Source organism: Triticum urartu, chromosome 2A, assembly GCF_056163025.1.
Source record: "Triticum urartu cultivar PI428250 chromosome 2A, HENAU_Tu73, whole genome shotgun sequence".
NCBI lineage: Eukaryota > Viridiplantae > Streptophyta > Magnoliopsida > Poales > Poaceae > Triticum > Triticum urartu.
In genome coordinates, this window is record NC_141874.1 from 248,302,322 (window position 1) to 248,319,431 (window position 17,110).

Genomic DNA, 17,110 nt, shown 5'->3' on the forward strand with positions numbered 1-17,110 from the left:
CGAGGCCACCTAGAGCACGAGTAAGAGCTTCTGAGGCATGGGATCTCGTTCCCTTGTGTCCCGCAACAATGAGCCGACGAAATACACCGGATGCTCGACGAGAGCTGGCGGGTTGGTGAGGCTCGTGTCTTGCGGAAGTTGGGGCATTTTCTGAGGTAGTGGAACCCCCGACGCTTGATCGCTTGTCGGGACCTCGACGGCGTCGTCCTGCCGAGCTTGGTCCTCAATTGATGTTGCTATGGCTCTTGCGGCGCCTTCCTAGTCTTGTGTCATCTCCGCTGCTGGCGTAGCTCGGCGCGACGCGCCTTTGGCCTGGTGCTCTTCCTGAACCGCCACCAGAGCCGTGCGGGTGGAGTACGGGGTGGCGGCAAGACAAAGCACTAGGGGCTCGAGAGGTCGTGGCACCACCATCATTGGAGGGCTGGTCAGGTATATCTTGAGGTCATGAAAAGCTCGCTCGGCCTCCAGGGTCCACTCGAATAGGCCCTCCTTCTTCGTCACACTACTAGGAAAATGCTTACCAGTAGTGCTGGTTTTTGAGCTACCAGTAGCGCTGGTTTTTGAGCTACCAGTAGCGTGGGCACCAGCGCTACTGCTACGGCGCTACATCTATTTTGTAGCAGTAGCGCGTTTTTAGGCCAGTGCTACTGGTAAGTTCAAGTACGAGTAGCGCGTTTTCAGGCCCGCGCTACTGCAACATTTATGTTTTGTTAGCATTTTGGCGCTGTACATGTTTAAACAGATATATCTTTTATACAATAACAACTCATCATGAACTAGTCTATTTAAATATCATATTCATTACCACTTGTCATCACCATCAAACAATGTTCGTCAATGAGACATCATATAACAAGTTGGTCACTAGTCATAATCACAACTCCTCATCATCATCATCAACTCTAACACATTGTAGCACATAATAACACATTCTAGCTACGACCTACTCCTCTCATAGGACCTACTCTACCCTCTCTTAGGTAAAATATCATAAAACAAGATAGGCATTGACGCTACATTGAGGAAAATTGACTGAACGGAGATCATCCTGTCTCCAAGTCTTGGCCTACTCACAATGTTGCTTCCAAGTAGCTCTCTACGATGGTTCAAACATTTTTTGAAATCATCTATTATCGTGGCTTCCTCGCTTTTAGAAATCTGGTATCGACAGGAGTGATGTGGATACTGCGGCTGACCTGGCCGTGGTGGCCATAAGCTCATAACATTAACGCGACCTCTTGTCAACATCAGATGAGGCACACAATCCATCGAGATTTTCTATTCAAAAACATAGTAATAACTTTGTAGTTAGCAATATAGTTTAGTTTTAGAAGAATTTATGCAAAAGATGCACGGATGTCTTAATAGTATAAAATCTTACCATGATATATCCATTGATGTTACAGTAGTTCAACACGTTCACTAGTGGCACGTATTGACCGTAATGTGGAGGAGTTTGATAATAGCTATTGTAATTCTCAATATCAGTAAAAAAATGCGATAAGACCATATTGCTCCTTATAAGTTAATTATGCTTCATCATTGTAGTAGTAGGTTCTGTCTACCATTTTCCGTACATTTTTTGAAGAATGAAAATAAGCTGTCAATGGAAATAAACTGTCAAATATTTTGAAATAAACTATATAAATTACTAAGTAAATATGTTTAAGAAACTCACACAGCGGTAGAACTGGAAGCGTGTCAACAAGGACCCAAATGGTCATATCATTTTCGTCGATGTGAGGATCACCAAGATCGAAGGTGAGAAGCATACCCTCATGAAAATCATATGCCTTGCAAAGGGCTTCCCAATTCAGGCAACCAAAATTGGATGAGTTCACAAAATTGTATAGATTTACAGCAAAATCATAACCATGATGGGTCCTTAGTTGAATTATCTTTGTCTCCATTCTTTCATGATCTTCAAAACCCATCTTCTCCAAGACATAGCGTCTTGCCTGGCATGGTATAAGCTAGTCGAATTGTAAAAGACGGAAATTACACATTGAAGAAGCAGAGAAGTCGTGCAAAAAATAAAAAAACACTTGTTGTCGTTGCGTACCATTTCAACATCGAAGGTCTCTTGGAGCTTGATGCTGACGCGCCAACCTTCTACCAAGTGAGGCCTGTTGCACAGACCGCACTCATCTTCGCAGTACTCGCTCATAGCGAATTCCCTTTCGTCGTCAGACAATTCCTAATAGGTAATTAACAATCCATCATCGAATACATATATAGTAGTTTGTAGCAAAGATCATCATATAACAACTAAAACACCTAAAATTTGTAGTCTGTAGTAGTTTGTAGCTCAGATCATCATATAATCCATCATGAATACATATATAGTAGTTTGTAGCACAAACCTCGCTAATCTTTTGCATTCAATTAGCAAATAACTAATAGGTAACTAATAATCCATCATCGAATACATATATAGTAGTTTGTAGCAAAGATCATTATATAATATCACTAATACATCTCGAATAATAGCTCCTCTAGGTTCAGTGTGCCGCGGTGGACACCCAAAGAGAAGGAACCAAGTATTGGAGAACCGACCGTTCGCCAACGCAACCAAGTAGCGTTGGACATGCGCGTTCTCATCCGTGACACGGTGCTGTACCACCTGCGCGGGGGATTCAAGCCTCTCCACCGATGCAGGCCCACGTGACCACCACCAAAGAAGCTCCGGGTCGACGACGGGCTGGCTCCTCACTAAGCTGCGCTCAACAGAAGGTAGCACAACCTAGTACCAGCCCGGCTGGGCCCAGTACCGGACATGGCCCCTCGGCTCAACCAGGAGTCCTCCGCCGAGTCGACGACGAGGATGCGGGATAGGCATCATCGACGTCGAGAACAAAATGCTTAATTATCAAAACAAAATTAATAAACACTTAGCAAAATTTGGCATGACCTTTGCTAAAAACAGGACATATCGAGCGCTTGAAATTTGCCAGAATGTAAATGAATTGATATTTCTGGCAAAACATAGGCCACTCGGAAAAAGATGACATGTTCAAATTATGACATGTCCACTTCAAATTTGTATATAACAGGAAAATTGCTTTAACTAAAAAAATAACAACAATTGCTTTAACTAAAAAAATACCTAGAATTCTGTTAACTACACCTAAAACAACTAAAACACCTAAAATTCTGTTAACTACACCTAAAACAACTAAAACACATAAAACTCTTTTAAATACACTTAAAACACCTAATTAAAAACCTAGCTAAAATTTCGTCCTAACTTTAAAACCAAGCTAAATTTAAAAACCTAGGGTTCATACGAATTAACTAGGGTTCATACCTAATTTGTCCAAGCAAGGGTTCGATCATGCATAAGCTAAATTATTCTAATAACCTACATTTTTTCAACTATAGAATTCAAAATAACTACTCTAATAACTATAACTAGGGAGGGAGGAGGAGGAAGGAGGGAGGAGTACCTCTCGGTGGAGGAGGGCCGGCGCGGGAGGAGAGCCGACACGGGGGCCGGGGCGGCGGGCAGAGGAGGGAGGCCGACGCGGGGGAGCTGGGTGGCCGACGGGGAGGAGGGCTAGCGCGGGCAAGGGCGACCGACGCAGGGAGGAGGGCCGGCGTAGGGGACGGCAGTGCGGGGGTCGACGGCGGCGCACGGGGGATCGAGATGGCCGTAGGAGTGTGGGAGTGTGAGCGAGAGTGAGATGAGGCCGGCCGGGCCGGGGGCGTGGGGGGGGGGGTAGTGGCTTAACAATAGTGCGGGAAATTGGCCAGCGCTACTGCTAGGCCCACTAGCTGTAGCGCAGGTTGGACGACAGGCGCTACTGCTACTTTTTCACCGGGGGGTGCGGTGTATTACCCTTAGCAGTAGTGTGGGGCTGTGTAACAAGCACTGCTGCTAACAGATACCAATAGCGCTCTTTATAGCCAGCGCTACTACTAACTAGTAGTAGCGTGGGGTTATAAACAAACGCTACTAGTAAACATCTATCTATAAGCGTTTTCCTAGTAGTGTCAGCTTGAAGAAGGGTAGTGCGCGCTCTCCCAGCTTGGAGATGAAGCGCCCCAACACAGTCACTCGACCAACCAATGCATTTCCTTGAGGGTCTGTGGTGGGCTCATGTCTTCAATGGCCTTGATCTTTTCTGGGTTCTCCTCGATCCCTCTATGGGATATGAGGAAACCCATGAGCTTGCCGGAAGGGACACCAAACACACACTTCTCTGGGTTAAGCCGCAAGTTCACCTGGCGTAGGCTCGCGAAAGTCTCGTCCGGATCTCGGACCAAGGTTCTCGCCTCCCGAGACTTCACCACAATGTCATTGATGTAGGCCTTCGCGTTTCTCCCGAGCTGCCGCCCTAAGGCGATGTGCATCAACCACTGAAAGGTCGCGCCCGCGTTACGCAGTCCAAAAGGCATGCAAGTGTAGCAGTACACCCACACGGGGTCAGGAAGGCTGTCTTCTCTACATCTTCTAACGCCATCTTGATCTGGTGATCCCCTAAGAACACATCCAGGAAGCACATCAGGTCGCACTCGGAGATGGAGTCTACGATCTGGTCGATGCGTGGGAGTGGGAACGGATCTTGGAGGCAGGCCTTGTTGAGGTTGGTGAAGTCGACCCACATTTGCTCCGTCCCGCCTTTCTTCGTCACAAAGATGGGGTTCGCTAGCCATTCGGGGTACCGAACCTCGTGAATGGCACCTGCCGCCTCTAACTTGTCGGTTTCTTAGACGATGAAGGCCTGCTTCTCCGTGGACTGCTGTCTCACCTGCTGCTTCACAGGGCGTACATTGGGGCACACCCTTAATTGATGCTGAATCACCTCTCTCGGGACCCCCACCAGCTGCTTGGGTTCCTATGCGAATATGTCCTTGTTTGGGCGCAAGAACTTCACCAACGCTTCCTCTTGGCTTGGGTCGAGGTCGGCACCTAAGGTAAAGGAGGCTCCCGAGGACCCGTCCTCATCGACTGACACCTGCTTGGTTTCTGCCTTGTCTTGGGTGAACAGCTGTTTCTTCTTGGTTGGTGCGACTCCCTTGGCCCCGGAGGCGCCCGCGCCGGCGGGCTGTCCCACCACGGTGGTCTTGAGGGCAAGCTTGAGTGCCGCCATGGCCTCCTTGGCGTCCTCCTTGATGGTGAGGACACACTTGCTCCCTGGCATCTTCATGAGGTTGTAAGCTGGATGGTTTACTGCCATGAACTAGGCCAGAGCTGGGTACCCAAGGATGGCGTTGTAAGGGAGGCCTTCTGCACGTACCGCTCGAGCGGCTTCACCTCATCATGTCCTTCTCAGGGGTTGGAGGCGGCACCGCCCACTCTCTGGGACAGATCCGCCTCCATGTCACCTTCTGCATGTGCGACAACTACCACACCGAGCTGGTCAACTTCGACATCACCCGCATCTGCCAAGATGCCATCGTGGATTCGGGGAGGTTGAGTAGCCAGGTGCGCGGTGCGCCAGTTGGCCATGACCTTATCGTCGCCCCTGGCCTTGAGGATGGCCTCCTCATACGCTAGCAGAAAAGCCGACAGGTCCACCACACCTTTGTAGCGCGGCGGCATCTCCGGCTTGAACTTGGGCGGCCAATGCACCTGCCGTAGGGCGTGGGCCAAGGCTAGGAGCCCATGGCCCCGCCATCGGCACCGGTTTCGGAGCCGGGAGAGAGACGCCGGCCGTGAGGACGAAGCAAGGTGGCGGCGGAGCATAGATCGATGGAAGGAAAGCTACGGCGCAGCCCTATCTGGCGCGCCAAATGTCGGATCTCCGGTTCTGGCAAAACCCTCAAGGTTCGAACACTGGGGTGCGCACGAAGATCTCCCCCTACCGATCCATGTCCTAGCTTCGCTAAGATCTCAAGGGCTAACTCGACGAGCTCGCAACACGAAGGACAAAAGATTTATGCTAGTTCGGGCCACCGTTGTGGTGTAACACCCTACTTCAGTGTGGTGGTGGTGGATTGCCTCTTGGGCTAAGGATGAACAGTACAATGGGAAGAACAGCCTCCTGAGGCGAGGTGTTCTTGTGCTTGGTGGGTGTGAGGATGAGTTGAATGAGTTCCACACCAGTTGCCTTCTGCTATGGTGGCTAATCCTATTTATATAGGCCCTGGTCCTCTCCCCGAATATTGAGCAGGAAGGGAGTCAACAACGGCCAATTTGAAAGGGGACAACTAGTATAGCTTATCCTGACAAAAGCAGTCTTCGCATGCAAAAGGCTCTAGTGGTGACGCCACCTTGGGCTCCATGGTGACCTCCGTCTTGCCATCCTGCTGGTCCTGGTGTCATTGCATAGATATGGAAACCTTTGCTTGACACCTCGGTACTCCGCTCCTGCGCTTGCTTCCTTAGCACATAAGAGGAAACAATGACACTGTTCGCGCTGGCGCCCATCTGGCGCCTGCCCGATCTTGCTCATCATGGCTCACGTCATTGGAACCTCGTGAGGTTTGCCTTTCCTTGAACTCTATGCCACTCGTGAGCCAGCATGGTGAGGGCGCTCCCGAGGAGGTCTTGTGTCGTCTGCCTCGTGAGGCTTTGCCCCTCGGGAGGGTCTTGAGTGCTTGTTGGTGACGATGGGCCGCATGGGCTCGCTCGCAGAGCCACACTGTGGGCCGTAGGCAAGCAAGTCTGGGGACCCCCGTTCCCAGATTGCCGACAAATATTGTGTGCTACCACACCTTAGATGTTTTGGTGATACAAGCTCTTCGGAGCCGTTGGATTTGTGACCCAATAACTCCTCGGTTGTTCGAATGTTTTTTGCAGAAAAGCCCCAAAAGACTGCTTACAAGCACAAAGACTGCTCAGATGCCATTGGATCTCAAATCAAATGACTTCGAAGCTCGTATCACCGTTGCATCCAAGCTGCGAGAGCACCTGATGTTTTCTCGCACGAATATGAGGTGCTCCAACACCGTAGATTCTATGGTGATACGAATGCACGGAGATCTAACAGCTCACAGTAGGAGGTTTGAATGTTTTTGCAATATATGCCTGAGAGATTTTGGGAATTGTGTAGAAAGTACAAGTACTACACATGTGGCATCTGATCACAGATCATATGACCTAGATGCTCGTATCACCGTAGTGGCTAATTAAGCTACAAGGAGCACCTAATATGAGCAACGGGGAGCCATTGGATCCAAGATGCAGTGGCACACACGAGGCCTGAATGTTTTATTTGCAAAAAAGCCTTGGAGAGTTTGGAAATTGCACATAATTACGAAGACTACTCCCAAGCCATTGGATCGCAGTTCCATCGATGTAAAGACTCGTATCACCATAGAATCTAAGCTGTGGGGTGAATCATTTTTGTTCGTAAACTTGCAAAATACGTGTAATTCGTGCCGTTACTTGTCTAATCATGCAAAGTGTTTGTTCAAAAAATCCATCCTACACTGAAATATCGGAACAACACACGGGGGTCCCACTTGTCATTGATCAAATTTGGACCTGAAACTAGAAAATATGAAAGGTGAGTTTCGAACTGGCAACCTGGACTACAAAGCGTAAGTCGATAGCCTGAAACAACAACAGTTGTTGGCTTTGTCCCATAACTTGATTTTATACAGTATTACGTTGACTAGAGTAGAGGGTGTGCCTCGTCAACACGTGCATGACCGTTGACTCACTTATTAGTGGGTCCCAGGTCCGCGATCTCTCTCTCCTCTCCATCGTCTAACCTTTAGATGCACGGGTACACACGAAGAGCGGCGCTAGCTTTCCGTGGAGTTAACCACACCTAGAACAAGAGACATTGTGTCTGGCCGAGACGGAGCTAACCACACCTATCCTCCCTGCCACGTTAGCATGATGAAGCTGTGTGGCTAGTGGGGTGTTTTTGACCAACTGGCTGGGTCCCGAGGCAGAACCATAGGTACAACGTCTGATACAGTATATTCTTACACGCACATTTTCCTCCGTGCCAAGACATGGTACACCCTACCACGCGGTTTTGGGGTCCTCCTGGGTGGTGCACTCATATATTATTCCTTGACGAGACATGGGACACCCTACCACGCGTTTTATGGGTCCTCCTCGGTCGTAGCGCCGAAGCAAGTAAATGAGTCGTCAAATCACGAAAGACCACAAAGAGGGAGATACGCTATGCCGTTAGGGGAGCCGGCTAGAGCGCGACCAGGCCGATCGTGACGAGGTCCAGGATCGCCTCAGCCACTTGGTCTGCCAAGTTGCCACACACGTGTTGCGACTGTGCGATGCCTACCATCGTGCCAGCACGACCACGCCGGTCGTCGGGCTAAACCCGTTCGACCACCCCGTCGACTTCAATGAGCTACGACTTCCTGACCTGGTCTCCTTTTTGACTTATATCTCCGAGGAGCTGAGCCGTCTCCCCGCGATGGTGGGGCGGAGCTGGACAAGGAGGGGTTGCGGTCTGTCGTCGCCATTGCCGGGAGAATCCTATCAGGGTTCCATCACCGGAATCCATTCATGCCATTGGACGCCGTCTTTGACGAGCTGGCTCCCGTCGACTAGGAGCGGGCTTTGCGGGTGGTTGCACCCTGCATCACGGACGTCGTGTGCCTCGAGAAGCAGAGGGACTTCGGTGGTGTTTAGGTGTCCTCTGCATGGGCATGTCCATGTCTCGGCGCAACATGACCGTTGGATCAAACTCAGAGCATGCAGATCAGTCAATGTAGCCCAAAGCGTGTGGGTGTGTTTGGTTGCATTCTCATCTCAATATAGTTGCTCCCTCTTCGTGTATTTGTGTTAACCTACTAGTGTGGACTCATGTACCCTTCATGCACTCTGCCAAACACCCAAAAGTGGGTCGACAAGGGAACTTTTTCTCCCATGTCATGCACCCTTCATACACCCTGCCTAACACTGATTTGTGCTTCATATGGTTCATTTCGTGGAGCACTGTAGCACCGTACTCTCCGTGCGCTGTAGACCTAGTTTTGTTAACATTGATCTCACCGTTCGTTCTCGATTGGATAGTTGAAAAAGCGGTACTACTATGTTACATTACTATTCATATAGTTGACATGTGCACAACATCATTTGGTATCGTCATATCTTATTACAATATCAACAAAATTATGTAGTACTGACGTATGAACCACTACACATGCCTAGTAGTAGGAGCACTATGTATGTTCAAGTGGCTGCCGTGTTTCGTACTCCTCCGTCGTAAGATTGGAAACGCTTGCTGTAATCATTTTTGGTCTTTAGAAAAACAGTGGACATCCTCTACCGTGCGTATCCTCCTCGACGGTCATCGGGAACCTTGCTACTCACTTTCTCCGACGTGTGGGACAGCCAGCATCGGGTCCACCAGCCATGCACTAAATTACTCCGTAGTAGAGTGCCCAACTGCATGGTAGACTACCCCGGTCGAAGCGCCACAGTAATGCCCAATGAGACATCAAATCACAAAACCCCCCTCCTTTCCAGCAGTAAGTTGGACGGAGGAAGCAACCATCATCTCACTCTTCTCTCTCAACTTCCTCTCTTGAAGAAAACCCCCACTCGTTTCTCCCTCATCTTGTTCCTCATTTCTTCAAGAAAACCCCAGACCTGAATTTTCCATTGTTCTTCTCTCCCAAAGAAGGAAAGGTGTGCGCATGAATGGTGTTGATTCTGTCCAAGGCCCGGTCTTGCAACCCCGAGACTGATCCTATAACTCCCTCTCTGCTCTTGTTTTGGGTTTGTGATTATGGTTTATTTTATTTTATTTCTACTCCCTCCTTTCCATTTTATAGGGCTTATCTCAAAATTTTAGATTTCCCATTTTATAAGTCTCAATTTGATTGTTTCCCATCACATGTTCAGATTTCAAGGTGCATTTAATCATTGCATGCGAGGGTTAAGAGAAATTTGACCAATGCATGTAGTTTATTCATGCATGCATTGCAATTAATGCATTGGAAACACAATTTTGTGAAGAAAATGGGCACACTAATTGAGTGCTTTTGCAAACTACAAAAATTATTCCAGCACTCATCATCTACCTTGGTTGGTGATATTTCTGAATTGAGCACTATAAATTGGAAATGAGGTAGTATTTGACAGTTTCTTGATGGATGCTGCAGCACCAGCCGAAGTGATTTCTATGGGTCTGGCCAAAACTGTCGAGGCTCATGGTACGAAGAAGCGCAAGCACCCCACCGAGACTATCACACACAAGCTCAAATCCATTGCCCTGTCCAAGCCCCCCTCTCTTGGATCCCTCATTAAGAAAGTCCAGGTAATATCTCTTCTTGACGATCTTTTTCTCGATCTTGATTGTGTTTTTTCAGCTAACACGCAGTACTAGTACTAGTAGTACAACTTTCTAGGTGATCTTGCATGGGATTTTTGTGTGCCAAATGACGGTTCTAAGCTCTCTTTTGACCAAAACATGCGAGAGGTTGACACTGATTTCTTATAGATTACTTTCAACTACTTTCTGAACATCAATGCTACCTTTGAAGAGGGTATATTTGCCTCAGTAACTTGTGTTATGGATATTGCAAGTAATCCCTCTGCTCTCATGCCTTAGAAGACATGTTCTAGTGTCCTTGTTCACTCATTTCTGTGCGTATATGTAGTCATATATGGAGTAAAATATCGAAAATCATCTTATATTTATGAACGGAGGTAGTAATAAAATATTTGGTTTCTGTTTGTATTAGAACCAGGTCCGCGATGGATATGAAGTTCTCAAAGTCATGTCGTGTGAACTGGAAGACCTGAGGATGAGTCCATGTCGCCACGTGTCCCGAACTAGTGATTTCCTATAGTATTGTTGTCAGGCGTGTTCTCGAGGCTGTACATGACCACAACAATTTCCTGGCTGTGCCCTCGATTATGTAGGGTGTGGTTCTTGTAAGGCTTCCTGTCAAATCTGATGCGGCCTATCTTCATCGTCATGTTTATGAGTGGAAAGTGAAGGAAATATGCCCTAGAGGCAACAATAAAGTAGTTATTTATGTTTATTATTCATGCTAGAATTGTATTAACCAGAAACTTAGTACATGTGTGAATACATAGACAAACAGAGTGTCCCTAGTATGCCTCTACTTGACTAGCTCATTAATCAGAGATGTTTAAGTTTCCTAGCCATGGACATGTGTTGTCATTTGATGAACGGGATCACATCATTAGAGAATGATGTGATGGACTAGACCCATCTGTTAGCTTAGCACGATGATCGTTTAGTTTGTTGCTATTACTTTCTCCATAACTTATACATGTTCCTATGACTATGAGATCATGCAACTCCCGAATACCGGAGGAACACTTAGCGTGCTATCAAACGTCACAACGTAACTGGGTGACTATAAAGATGCTCCACATGTGTCTCTGATGGTGTTTGTTGGGTTGGCATAGATTGAGATTAGGATTTGTCACTCCGAGTATTGAAGAGGTATCTCTGGGCCCTCTCGGTTATGAACATCACTATAAGCCTTGCAAGGAATATGACAAATGAGTTAGTTGCGGGATGGTGCATTACGGAACGAGTAAAGAGACTCGCCAGTAACGAGATTGAACTAGGTATTGAGATACCGATGATCGCATCTCGGGCAGGTAACATAGCGATGACAAAGGGAACAACGTATATCGTTATGCGGTTTGACCGAGAAAGTTCTTGAACCCATAGGGTCCGCTATTGGTTATTGACAGGAGACGTGTCTCGGTCATGTCTACATAGTTCTTGAACCCATAGGGTCCGCACGCTTAACGTTCGATGACGATCGGTATTATGAGTTTATGTGTTTTGATGTACCGAAGGTAGTTCGGAGTCCCGGATATGATCACTGATATGACTAGGAGTCTCGAAATGGTCGAGACATAAAGATTGATATATTGGATGGCTATATTCAAACACCGGAAGTGTTCTGGGTGATTTCGGAGAAAAACGGAATGTCAGAGGGATACTTTTTTTTGAAATTACTGCGTTCCCCAACAGAAAGACCACTTTGTTAGGATGTCCAAGGTTGACGAGATGGTGATGGTGCTGGTATACATCTCTCATGAAGTTTGAGGCCTAGTCAGGTATGCGGGGTTCATCCGTAGGTCGGCGACAAGAAATAGTCTGCAGAGTTTAATTAGTTCAACTTTGCTTGTCTTTAGTAAGTACTATTGTTCAATACTAGATTTGTGTTTGTTAACCCTGCATTTTTTAATGTTGTCGCTTTTGGTGTGTGGTCAGTCTTGAGAATAGTCTATGTTAATGTCTGTCCACTCAATTCAGTCTGCATATTTTGAAGTATCTAGATCATGTTTTTTGTGAGGTCGGTTTATCAATTATGGTTACACTCCAACATCTATATACATTTCAGGGTTTATCGCACCCACCCGGATTTCCAGTCCCATGGATGTTCGGACCATACGATTTGTCACGACCTTTGGACTATCCTGCTTGTGGGAGTAGGCGAGGGCCCTGCATGCCACGCATAGTTGGACGATCAATCTTCTGTTTAGTACTTCAACATAGTGATTTCCTATTAAGGATTCACTCGTGTCACATCAAGTAAATCTTATTGATTTACTGTCTAAATCTTATTGATTTAATGTCATGTTTTCTTTCTTTTGCTACAATTTTATGCTACAGGTTTTTCCATGTGATATACATCACAGAATAAACCATTTGGTTTGCTCTACGATGGCCATTTTTGCAGGTTTCACTTCTTATGTCGTGTCAGTAACGAAGGCACTGTCCATCACTGATATTACTAGAAAAAATTGGATCAGTTAGTTGTCTGAGTACAAGCTAAATCCCTATGATGAACTGCAGTTTGGTTTAACAAACACGCCACAATTAGTCCTTCTCGCATTTAAAAGAAATGAAGAAAAAGATAGGATCACGGTCATGGAGCCTAGTCAAGTTAGAAAGCTGATCATAGCAGACCAGACACGATCGCCGCTGTCTCACACATCGGTACCACCTTCAGCAATGGATCAAGCACCGGCAGTTGCTCTAGCACTGATAGCAGCAGCAGCTCAGTCTGATCCAGCTGATGATTGGGCACCAACCGACTCAGCGAATCAGGCTGATCTACTGGAGGATCGGGCATCAACACCGGCACCTGCTTTGACAGCGGCACCAGCTCTACAAGGAGCACTGTCTCCGGCAGCAACAACGGCATTACCAGTCGCACCAGCACGGGCACCGGCAACGGCTTCCGCACCTGTAGCAACACTTGCACTTGCATCTGCTCCAGCCTGTGCAGCGGCAATGGAACCAGCCGTTGCACTGGCAACAAACTGGGCTGCACTTCGCACTTCATATACCAAAGTCCTTACAAAAACCGACATGTCCACCTTCTTGGTAAGCATTGGTCTGGCACCCTGGCTCAGAGAAACCGGAGCGCCCCGTATTCCAGTCCAGAGATCGAGGAGAAGTCTCTGGAATACGGCACTTCTTGACATAGAACAAATCAGCTCTTATTACAAGAATAATAATACAAGGTCTGATGTTACAAAGAAGCACATCAGCACGGCAACACTACGCCTGTGATACTACACTTGCTCTATGCTAGCAGCGGAACAACGACGAAGGTGGTGAACTCCACTCTGCAGGGACTCCGGCTGGGACACGATCTAGCTCGCACGCACGGCAACCTCGACAAGCAATCAAGCAATCATGGCATCACCTGCAATCTAGCATGACACGCCAGGTCAGTACATTGAATGTACTTGCAAGCTCCCAACAACCATAAACATCAAGGCAAGACAATAACATAGCATTTAACAGGTTAATTAAATTAACAACTATTATTGAAACAACTACTAAGCATGGTACGAAAATGATACAATACTAATAAATCACCATCTCAGATCTCCATAACCATATCTCTCTTGGCTAACCGGCCAAGCAATATACCATCTCGATCACTTTGTGATCAAAACTAAACGGTGATCATTCCGGCGATCACAACCATGACCAACACTTGGTCTCAAACGGTGATCTTTCCGGCGATCACTACCACGACCAACACTTGGTCTCAAACATGATCTTTCCGGCGATCACTACCATGACCAACACTTGATCTCCAACATTATCATCAACATCCTACCACTCTGTACTGCTCAAAATATCAACATATAAATCACCTATAAGTCATTCCGTCATGTGTGTGTTGATCGAACGGTGTGACCTAGTACGAGCCCTTGCCCATGACCGAGGACGCGGCTATCGATAGATTTAAATACACTCTGCAGAGGTAGCGCACTTTACCCACACCACGGAACCCATGGCCTCACACTCCCATTCGGGTGAACCAACAGCGTTCCGATAAAACCGATCTACTACCATGGCACTCTCCCGACCACTCCGACTCACTCCCCACTGGGCTAGTCCTGGGTGGCCCCGTGTCTACCAAAGACACAATGACCACCGTCGTGGCCAAAACAATAAACCGTCCCAAACGGGGACACGTGCACATAACAAAAACAACGGGCACACAAGGTTATGTCTGCTTATCGGGCCAGGGTACCGCACACCCATAACATTCCCTCATTGGAGGCACCGGCGAGAGGCACGACAATAGACCGCATTAGGGCCTTCCCATAAAAGGTAAATGTGGTTTCACTGGAAAAAGCCCGGTTTGGTGGCACCTGACCAACTCAATGACTGAATTTATCCCCAAAATAAAATAGTAATGACTGATACTCCGATATCATCTATCTACCTATAATCCAAGTCATAGCAATATCCAACAAATAATCCAAAGCTGAATATCGTATTTCCAAAATACTCCGAGGACAACATAACACTACTATCATGATGAATCCAAGAATGATAAGACTACTACTCAAATATCAAGAACTAACTATCCAACTATGATCCACATCAAGCATCATCTCCAACATCCTACTCCAGAACATAATATCATCTAGCATCATGATGAAACTAATACTAGCTACTAATAATCCAAGGGCAACATGATATCCAAAGTAATGCTCCAAGATAATACCAGATACCATCATGAAAACATTCATAATAGCCACTAAGAATCCAAAGGCACATGTCATACACATAATCATCAAAACCTAAGTCCTAGGACTCCGAGCAATATCATGGAAATATCAAGATCAAAACAATACTCCGAGAAATGCCATGAACAAATCATACATAGCTAATGCAATATTTTAAACAAGTTCAAATAATTTAAACCATGTCACTACATTGCAATCATGCAAATGGAGTGTGTGGCTTGCCTGGGGTGGAAGAAAACACTGGGAAGAAAGTGCGAGAACCTCGCGGAAAGAATCACCGGAAAACGTACTCTCTTATAAAGGGCTGGTTAACGGCAAGGGAAAAATGGTCATATTTAGATTGTTGTCACATGGTGAAAATGATACCAACAGAACGGGCTTGACGAAACGAAGAAGTGGGCTTTGGAATCATCTCATTTGGAGTTGTGGTTGAGAATATACAAGGGTTTTTCTGCCAGGGACCTTTCTGTAAAAATTATCTCCACAAACAAGTCCCTGAATGAAAAAACAGAAAGCGTGATCCAGAGAATACGCTTTCATGGAAGCGAGAGCGCATTTCTGACCGTAGAACAGAAGTGTACGCTGTTATCGAAGGAAAACGTCTCAAGTGGAATACCGCTTCCACTTATCCACCTCAGCGGTGGTGGGGTCAGCGGGGTGTGCGGCTGACGGGTGGGACCGCGGGGTCCACCAGCCAGCTGGCAGGGAGGGGTTGGGACCTTCGCCTACTTCCTCTCGCCCGGGCCTGGCCGCGGCAGAGCCAGCCCCGACGACGATCGCCGACGTGATTAGGGGGTCGAGCCGCATCCATCTATCCCGTCCACGGCTAGGGTAGGGGACCGAGATGACGACGAGCTCGGCGCCGGCGGTCAGGAGCTTCGGCTTGAGTGGGGCGCTGCACTGCGGCAATGCAGGTGGGTGGGGTACTATAGGGAGATATCAAGGTCGGTGGTGAGGGCCTCTGGTAGAGACAGAGAGAAGGAAGGAGCCCGGGGTGGCTTGGATTCGAGCGAAGCCCGACGGTGCTACGGTGGACATGGGAGGCAAGGAGGGGCTTCGGGTTTCGGGCGAGTGGCTGGGGAGGGGTAGAGGAGTGCGGGGAGGCTGCTGGTGTGCTCGAAAGGCTCGGGGGAGGCCTATATATAGGCGCGGGGCGAGGTGCCGAGCTGTCGTCGCCGCGGATGCGTGGCCGGTGCCACGGACGCGTGTGCGCGCGCATGAGATCGGAGGTAGGCAATGAGTGAGGCACAGGGGAGAGCTCACGGGGAGGAGGATGCCAAAGGAGGCGCAGGGAGGAAGACGACGGCGATGAACCGAGCCAAAACGCCACTGTACGTCCGTGGGCACATGACGGTTTGCTTCGGTGAGGAAGCTGGCGGAGGGGAAGAGGGTTCCAGGGGAACAACATTGATGAGATGCATCCATTGGACATGCTCATGAGCTCTAAGACGAGAAGAGCGCAGCAGATGAAGCAGAAACGACGCCATGGACACGGCCACTGCGCACAGAGCGTGCGCACAGGCTTGCCATCATCGTAGTCACCATGTGAACCGGGGCATTCAATGCTCTACAGCACCCAAAACGTTGTCTAGCTGATAGTTCATCCAGGGGAGGTTGCAACTACGGTCATAGTTTTGGTTAAAACTGCTATGGTTAAATGGTAATCACCGCCTGAAGTTTACTGCGGTAAACTTGGCCGTGCACTGATGAACAACATGAACTTTATTGGTGCCAAAGAGTTTTTCTGGGGTGATTATCTATAGAAGGACTATGATCCTGGAGGTTTTGGGGCATAATGGAGCACAAACTAATATAGTTGCTGTGTAACCCCCAAAATTGGTCCAGAATCAAGATTTGCATGATGCACTCACATGGTGATTCCACATAAGCTGAAATTTGGCAAGGCTTAGGGATTTGGACATAGTAAGATGCTGTAAATTTTTTGCACCAAATGAATTCACCAAAATGGTATTTCCTTCACAGCTATTCCCTCTGTCTAGAAACTTGCAAAAATTCTAGAGAAATATTTCCTAGATGAATTGATCCCAAATTTGGTGGAGAGAAATAATTTGGGTAGGATAATAGTCTGGTAATTTATCAAGATTTTTAAAGCAATATAAAATTCATTTGCTTCTCAACCTGAAAAATTTACCAGAAGTAAAGATTTGGTCCTGTGCTCACATA